The sequence below is a fragment of the Pteropus alecto genome, unplaced genomic scaffold, assembly GCF_000325575.1.
Source record: "Pteropus alecto unplaced genomic scaffold, ASM32557v1 scaffold385, whole genome shotgun sequence".
In the NCBI taxonomy this organism is placed as follows: Eukaryota; Metazoa; Chordata; class Mammalia; order Chiroptera; family Pteropodidae; genus Pteropus; species Pteropus alecto.
Window position 1 is genome coordinate 288468 of NW_006436543.1, and position 6530 is coordinate 294997.

Genomic DNA, 6530 nt, shown 5'->3' on the forward strand with positions numbered 1-6530 from the left:
TGCAAACAGGTCCAGCGAACATCAGAAAACCTGGAACCACCTCAGGTTTAACCATTCATTACATTGTGTGTAGAGGATTAGGGTACGACGTGAAAGTAAGGCACGGGGGATCCACAGCTGTGGACAGGGGTGGAAGAGGAACTAGAATCTAAATCTTTGGTGAGGCAACCGTAGAGGAGATACAAAGAATCAGGCCCAGAAATGAAGGTTCTGCCTAACAGGACAAGCGAAATATTTCTTGAGCTTTTTGTCTGTTTTCTTTGATGCTTTTTCCTGAAACCATCCTTCACACGATAGCATTAAATCACAAATCAGAAGACTTAAATCTAGTCCCCGTTCTGTCAATCAACAATACTAAATGATACGGTGGAAGATAATTTGCCCCCAAGCATGTTCATAGGTTGCAAGTTGGTCAACCCAACAAGTTGTTTAAAATATGTTTGTTCCAGAAATCATATACCTAATCACTGTTTTTTCAAGAATTGATCATTCTAGGGCCACCCAGTATTGTTCTGCAATATTTTAAAATCTTAAACACTTTTCCTATTCAGTATATGGGAGGTTATTTTCTGTAACAGACATATAATATCATAAGTCTCATAATATTTAATTCATTCTTGTCTAGGGAACATAATGGAGATATAAGCTTCAGGCATCAGTTAACAATTGTTAAGAATAATAGTGAATAAGTGAATAGGTGACTATTCATCAGTTTCTTTGTGATTATCCTCAAACTAGTTATTAAAATTTGTTCCCCAGAATTCTCAGGACTTCAGATAAGCCTGTATATCTCCCTGAGTGTCCTGCCTCCTCCAATAAGGGTCAAGAGAATTCCCAAGAACTCTGTGGATTTGAATGAAGTAGGAGAGGGCCCCTCCTCAGCTTCTATACTTTCAACAGCACCAGAGAAGAGGGTCTGTGTGTTTCTGGTAAGACCCCCACCCCTCCCTAGTTCTAACATGCCCCCAATACCTACCCTTCAGGACCAATCTCTTTATGCCTTTAGCTTTATGTCAGTCTCCGTAAGAAGCCCCAACACCCTCATCTGGTATACCTTGTCACTTACCCCTTTCTGATTCCATCTCCCATTTCCCCAACCTCCAAGCTTCTGGACAGACAGCAAAATCCTATGTATCCTCAAACAGTTCTCTCAATGGTTCCTTTACTTCCTTATTCTAAGTGGAAGTTGATTCTCCCCTGAAGTCACTGCGTTTCCTGCATCTCTCATGAGATGGCTAATGTACCACTGGGCCTGGAGTTCACGTGATGGTCTTCTTTGTTCCCCACTGCTACTTCTGAATCATCCTTTTCCCCTCTTCCCTGGAAGCACTCGACTTTGAGTCTGGTGTCAAAGGACTATCCATTAACCTTCCTTTTCATAATCTTGTACTGACCCCCAGATCCTTAATTTTGATCCTGACTCACTATTATTCTCTCCAACATGACTCCTGTCATAATTCTTAGTGATTTCATTATTCACATAGATTTTTAATACCCTGGTGTTTTAATAAGGTTTCTCATGAAAGTAGACCCTGAAACAAGGACTTGGGATACAAGCTTTTTGGGGGGAGGGGGACATAACTCGGGAAGCAGGAACCAGGGTGCAAGGAGAGTAAGATAGGGAAGGAGGAAAAGCATCAAGGTTGCTACCATGCACAAAAGAAACGAGTCCACTGAAACCCCTGGGAAACATCCTGAGTGCCCCACGGAATTGTTTGCCAGAGGACCAGAGGCTGAGGCACTTATTCACTGGCTTCTGGCCCTACTGATTAAGGGTTGTTCTCCGAAACATTATCTTCCCCATACTTTGCTGTACTTGCCTGTGAACCTAGCAGCCTCCTGAGCCTTCAAAAAAAAAAAAGAAAAGAAAAAAAACCCTGAGGTAAAGAAGAAGAGTGGTAACCTTTACACATGGGACATTCAGGGGGAGTTTTGAAGCGTCTACCATAGCTGCTGCTGAAATCAGAAATATGTCAAGGGGCTATGATTAGGACATCAAAAGCTTTTGGAATGCCTGCCTTCTCAGTCCCCTGACCTCTTTTCCAGGATTGCTGTTCTTCACCTTACCTTAATTACTCTCACTGGTCATAGCTTAGCCCTTGTCATCACCAACAATTGCAACCACTAACAGCCTAAGCTCAGTTTCACCCTCCAGCCACCTCCTTCTATCTTTCCAACTCGGCCGCTCTGGTATCTTGATTCTAACAATCCTAGACTCACTCAGGCATAGTGTTTTGATCCTATCTTTTCACTGTTCTTCACTCACTAGATTCAGCTTTAATCCCATGGTCAATCATTATACTCTCTTATATAGTCAACTCACTGCAACATCCTCCCTCAGAAAAACCCCAACCTTAGTTATAGCCTATTCTGTACCTGTTAAGTGCCTGCATGTGTCTAAATGTGGCTTTAGAACCGAACAGGTTCTGCCTCTCATGAGCTGAGAACTTGGGCACCTTACTTAACCTTGCTATGTTGTAGTTTCCTTAGCTATGCCAAGTGGTCTCAACTAAAATTTAGGGCCACTGCCTTCATTTGGGTCCTTGGGGCTGCCTAGGAATCATAATGCATTTCCTCTGTCCTTTCACTCTCCCGACATCATAGATAATAATTTCCTACTTCCTACCTTCTTTTCTTCTCACTCCTTAAACCTCACAACATCTGCTGTTGAAGACATTTACAAGAAAGTGATTATGTAATTTGTATAAATTGGGCTGTGGGAGTTTCACTCCTGACCTGGTGCCATGAAAATCTTAAGATGGTTCTCTTTGGTTTCACTCAGTTGCTAGTGGGGCTTTCACTTCCTTACTTACCCCTCCCCCAGCCACCCATCTTGTCCAGGGGCTCACTTTCTGGAGGCGAGAGCGTTTTGGATCACAGGAGAGGGGGATCATCCAAATAGAGTAGTTTCATGGGCTGAGCATAGCCTTAAGGTATTGGTGACTGTCTCATGGGCAATATGGAGAAGGCAGCTGCCTCTGAGATACCCTCTCCCAAGATATACAACTAACACACCCTCTCACAGGCAATGTGAGGCATTTCCTGGCAAAACAAAGAAGAATTTTCTGTCTTAGGAATAAGGATAGGAATTGATATAGGTATATGGTTAGGTTCCAGTTAGGGTTAGGCTTGGGGTGGGCTCCCATAAGTCTTCCTGGTGCCAGGCAGTGGTGTAGTCTTCTGAGGCAGGCTCTTTTTCTCCATGTGGTATACAGAGATCTGGGAGGTCCCAACAGTCATCCTTCATCACCTCTTGAGGCTGTTTCTGTCCTTCTTCCCTTTTCCATTCCAAAATCTTGTAAACACTTGGTGCTCCATTTAGTTTTTTACCAATTCTCTAATCGATATATAATTTTTCAATGAAACTTTATTATCTTTACATGTAAAAAAGCTTTTTGTTTGCTTCCTACAAATCAAAAACTTTGACTTTATAGCTACTGTATTAATCCCAAACATCTTGGAGGCAAGGGATACATTATAGCCTGCTGGTAATTGTTTGCATTTCTACAAGAAAGTGTGAAAAAAGTAAGCACAACCATATTTTTCAGTAATTTATATCACATAGCTGAGAGAAAAAAGATGTTAAAGAGTATGAGTAGTATGCCATCATTTGTGAGGGGAGTAAAAAAGAATACCTACATGAATGTTTATATAGGCACAGAATGTCCCAGGGATTCATAAGAAACTTTTAACCACTGTTGTCTCTGAGAAGAAAGAATGGGTACCTGGGGGACTGCAGAAGGGAGCCTATTTTTTAAAAAAATCTCCCCCCAACATTTAATTATAAAAATTTCAAACATAAAGACAAGCTGAAAGATTTTACCCAGAAAAATCTAGAATATCCACCACCTAGATTCTGTAATTAACATTTGACTTTACTTTGTCAACTTTTCTATGCAATCATTCCATCTCATTTTTTGATACATTTCAAAGTAAATTGTAAGCATAACTTCACTTACCTCTAAATTCTTTAGCATGAATATCATTAACTAAATTTCAAATTTGTTCACTGTTTTTCTGTTGAACGATATGCAAAAATCTTAAGGGTACACAGCTGTTTTGACAAATGCATATGCCTGAAAAACCTAAATGCCTACAATATAGAACATTACATTACCCCAGAAAGGAGAATGAAGCTTACTTTTAACTGCATTCCTTGTAGCACCTTCTGAATTTTGTATGGTGAGCCTGTGTTCTCTATTTTAAAATAAATGAAATATTTAAGCATTTTAAATATTTAAACAGTGTTATAATGATAGGCCCTAGAATCTAAATTGGATGAAGAAGAAAGTGAAAACAAGAGGGAATGATAGATATCGAGGAAGGGGGCGGGCAAAATAATGGAAAACTCATTGAAGTCAGACTTATAGCAATAGTGTTGCCAGAACGAGTTAGGAGAATGGAATGTCTTGTTAGACAGTAGGATGTGTGAAATTGAGTTTTCGAAAGAAGCCAGAAGGTTCAGAGTGTGACCATAGAATGATGGCAATTAGGTTATTAATCTCTCTCCCTACTATATGTCCTCAAGTGCACACTGCAGTATTTATCACAATTCCAAATAAGTAATATTTGATTTGTGTAACTATGCTTAATATCTGGCTCCCTTATTATACTATAAGCTCCAAATGGGCAGGGTTCTCTGTCTCATTAATTCTTGTATTTCCAGTGCCTTGTACATACAGGCATACCTTGGAGATTTCATGGGTTCAATTCCAGACCACTGCAATAAAGCAAGTCGTAATCCTTTTGCCAATGGAGGGTCTTACCTTCAATTTGTAAAAATGCAACAAGCGTGAAGTGCGATTAACTGAAGAGCAATAAAACTAGGTATGCCTGTAGTAGGTACTCAAACCTACTTAATTGAATTCTTTAAGTAGTATTAAATACTCAATTGAATTCTTTATTAGGGTCATTAATTGGTTTACTCAATTAATATATCACAGCTTCTCACCTAACTTTTTTTAAAGAACATAAAGCTGATTATAATTTAATCTAGAGTCTTACAATTTAAAATAAGCAGTAGAGTTGGACTAGGGTTGAAGATAACCCAGTTTCGTGGGAAAAGGGAACTATAATTAGATAAAGTTTATTCTGGACTAGGCCTTTTCTCTGATCAAGTTGGCCAGATAACCTCTCTGAGCCTCATTTTTCTCATCTGTAGGACAAAGATGACCTCTAAGAGTCATCCATGTGTAAATTTCTGCAAGGACATACAGGCATAGGAGCTCTGAATCCTTGTTTTACCACTTAACTCATTGTTTAATAGTGGATTGCTCTGCACTAAGTCATTTGTAAAATGGAGACACCTAGGTAGCATGATTGCTGTATTGATTCAGTAACATATTACAAAAGCTTCTGAATTACCCTTCTACTTCTATTCACTACACAGCAATCAGAGTTAAAATGGGAGTGTGACCATGCTACTACTGTTTAAAAGCCTGCAATAATTTCCCATCTCACTCAGAACAAAAGCATCTTTACAGTGGTCTGCAAGGCCCTATTCAATATTCTGATCTCCTTACTCTCTCTGCCCGGAACACACCAACCTTTTCACTGTTCCTCTGACACCCTGGGCAACCTGCCACCTGCGCATCCCCTGAGAGGATCATCTCTCATGTATGAAATGGCCTTCTTCCTTACCTCCTTCAAGTCTTTGCTCAAATGTCATATTCTCAGTGAGGCCTACTTGGATCACCATATTTAAAATTTCAAACTTCATCCCCCCTTTGCTGCTTTATTTTACTCCATAGCTCTTATTTCTAAAAAATTATGAATGAATACTATTAGCAAACATGCATAATACATAATACAATATCAAGTATATGGTAGGTTCTACGTAAAAATTGTATTCTCTTCCCTTGGCCAGTGGTTTGTGGTCTGAAGGTATAAAGATTGGAGGCTTATGGCTTAGGATCTTCCAGGATAATGCGTCTTCAAGAAATCTCAGATTAATATCCACTGCCTGAACAATCTTTTATAGATTATTTCAGTGCCAGACACTCTTGAACGGAAATATTAACATTTTGTGCATTCATTCATTCACGTATTCATTGAACAAATATTTATTGGGAGGCTCCTATGTGCCAGTTCTTATTGAAGACAGCTGTTACAAGCATTTCATTCAGGGTATCTCCCTTAACTCCCACCAAAACGTCAAGTTTGGGGCGCGGGCTGAGAGGAGATGTCAGGTTCCGCCAACAGAGGGCGTGCCTTCGTCCTCTGTGCAGCCTTCCACCAAGGCTTCCAGGCTCCCACGCTCGCTCCCGAGCGCGCCCCCGCCCGCCGTGTCACGTGACGTGGCCGTGGAACCCGAGCTGGCCGGCCTAAGCCGAGCTAAATTCGTTGCCGGTGGCCGCTGCCGGTGCAACCACAAAGGCTAATCCGAAGGAGTGGGGAGACTCGTGGAGCCGATGCTTCCTCTTCCAGTTCAGGTCGGCTCCCGTTACCGTCTCACCATTCACCGTTGCCGTCTCCCTGAGCGTTTGCATGAGCTCTTTCGTGTGGGGAAGCTCCGGTGACCATGTAGGGGG

At 41.0% G+C, this 6530-nt stretch overlaps 1 protein-coding gene across 1 annotated transcript in view; it reads left to right on the forward strand.

Annotated features, from left to right (window-relative positions):
* Positions 1-6101: 6101 nt before the first annotated feature.
* Positions 6102-6530, forward strand: part of CUL5 (cullin 5) — a 77388-nt gene continuing 76959 nt past the window's right edge. Inside the window, exon 1 of the mRNA XM_006913427.3 lies at positions 6102-6530. This exon is cut by the window's right edge and continues 236 nt beyond it. The gene's annotated coding sequence lies outside the window, so the exon portion shown is untranslated.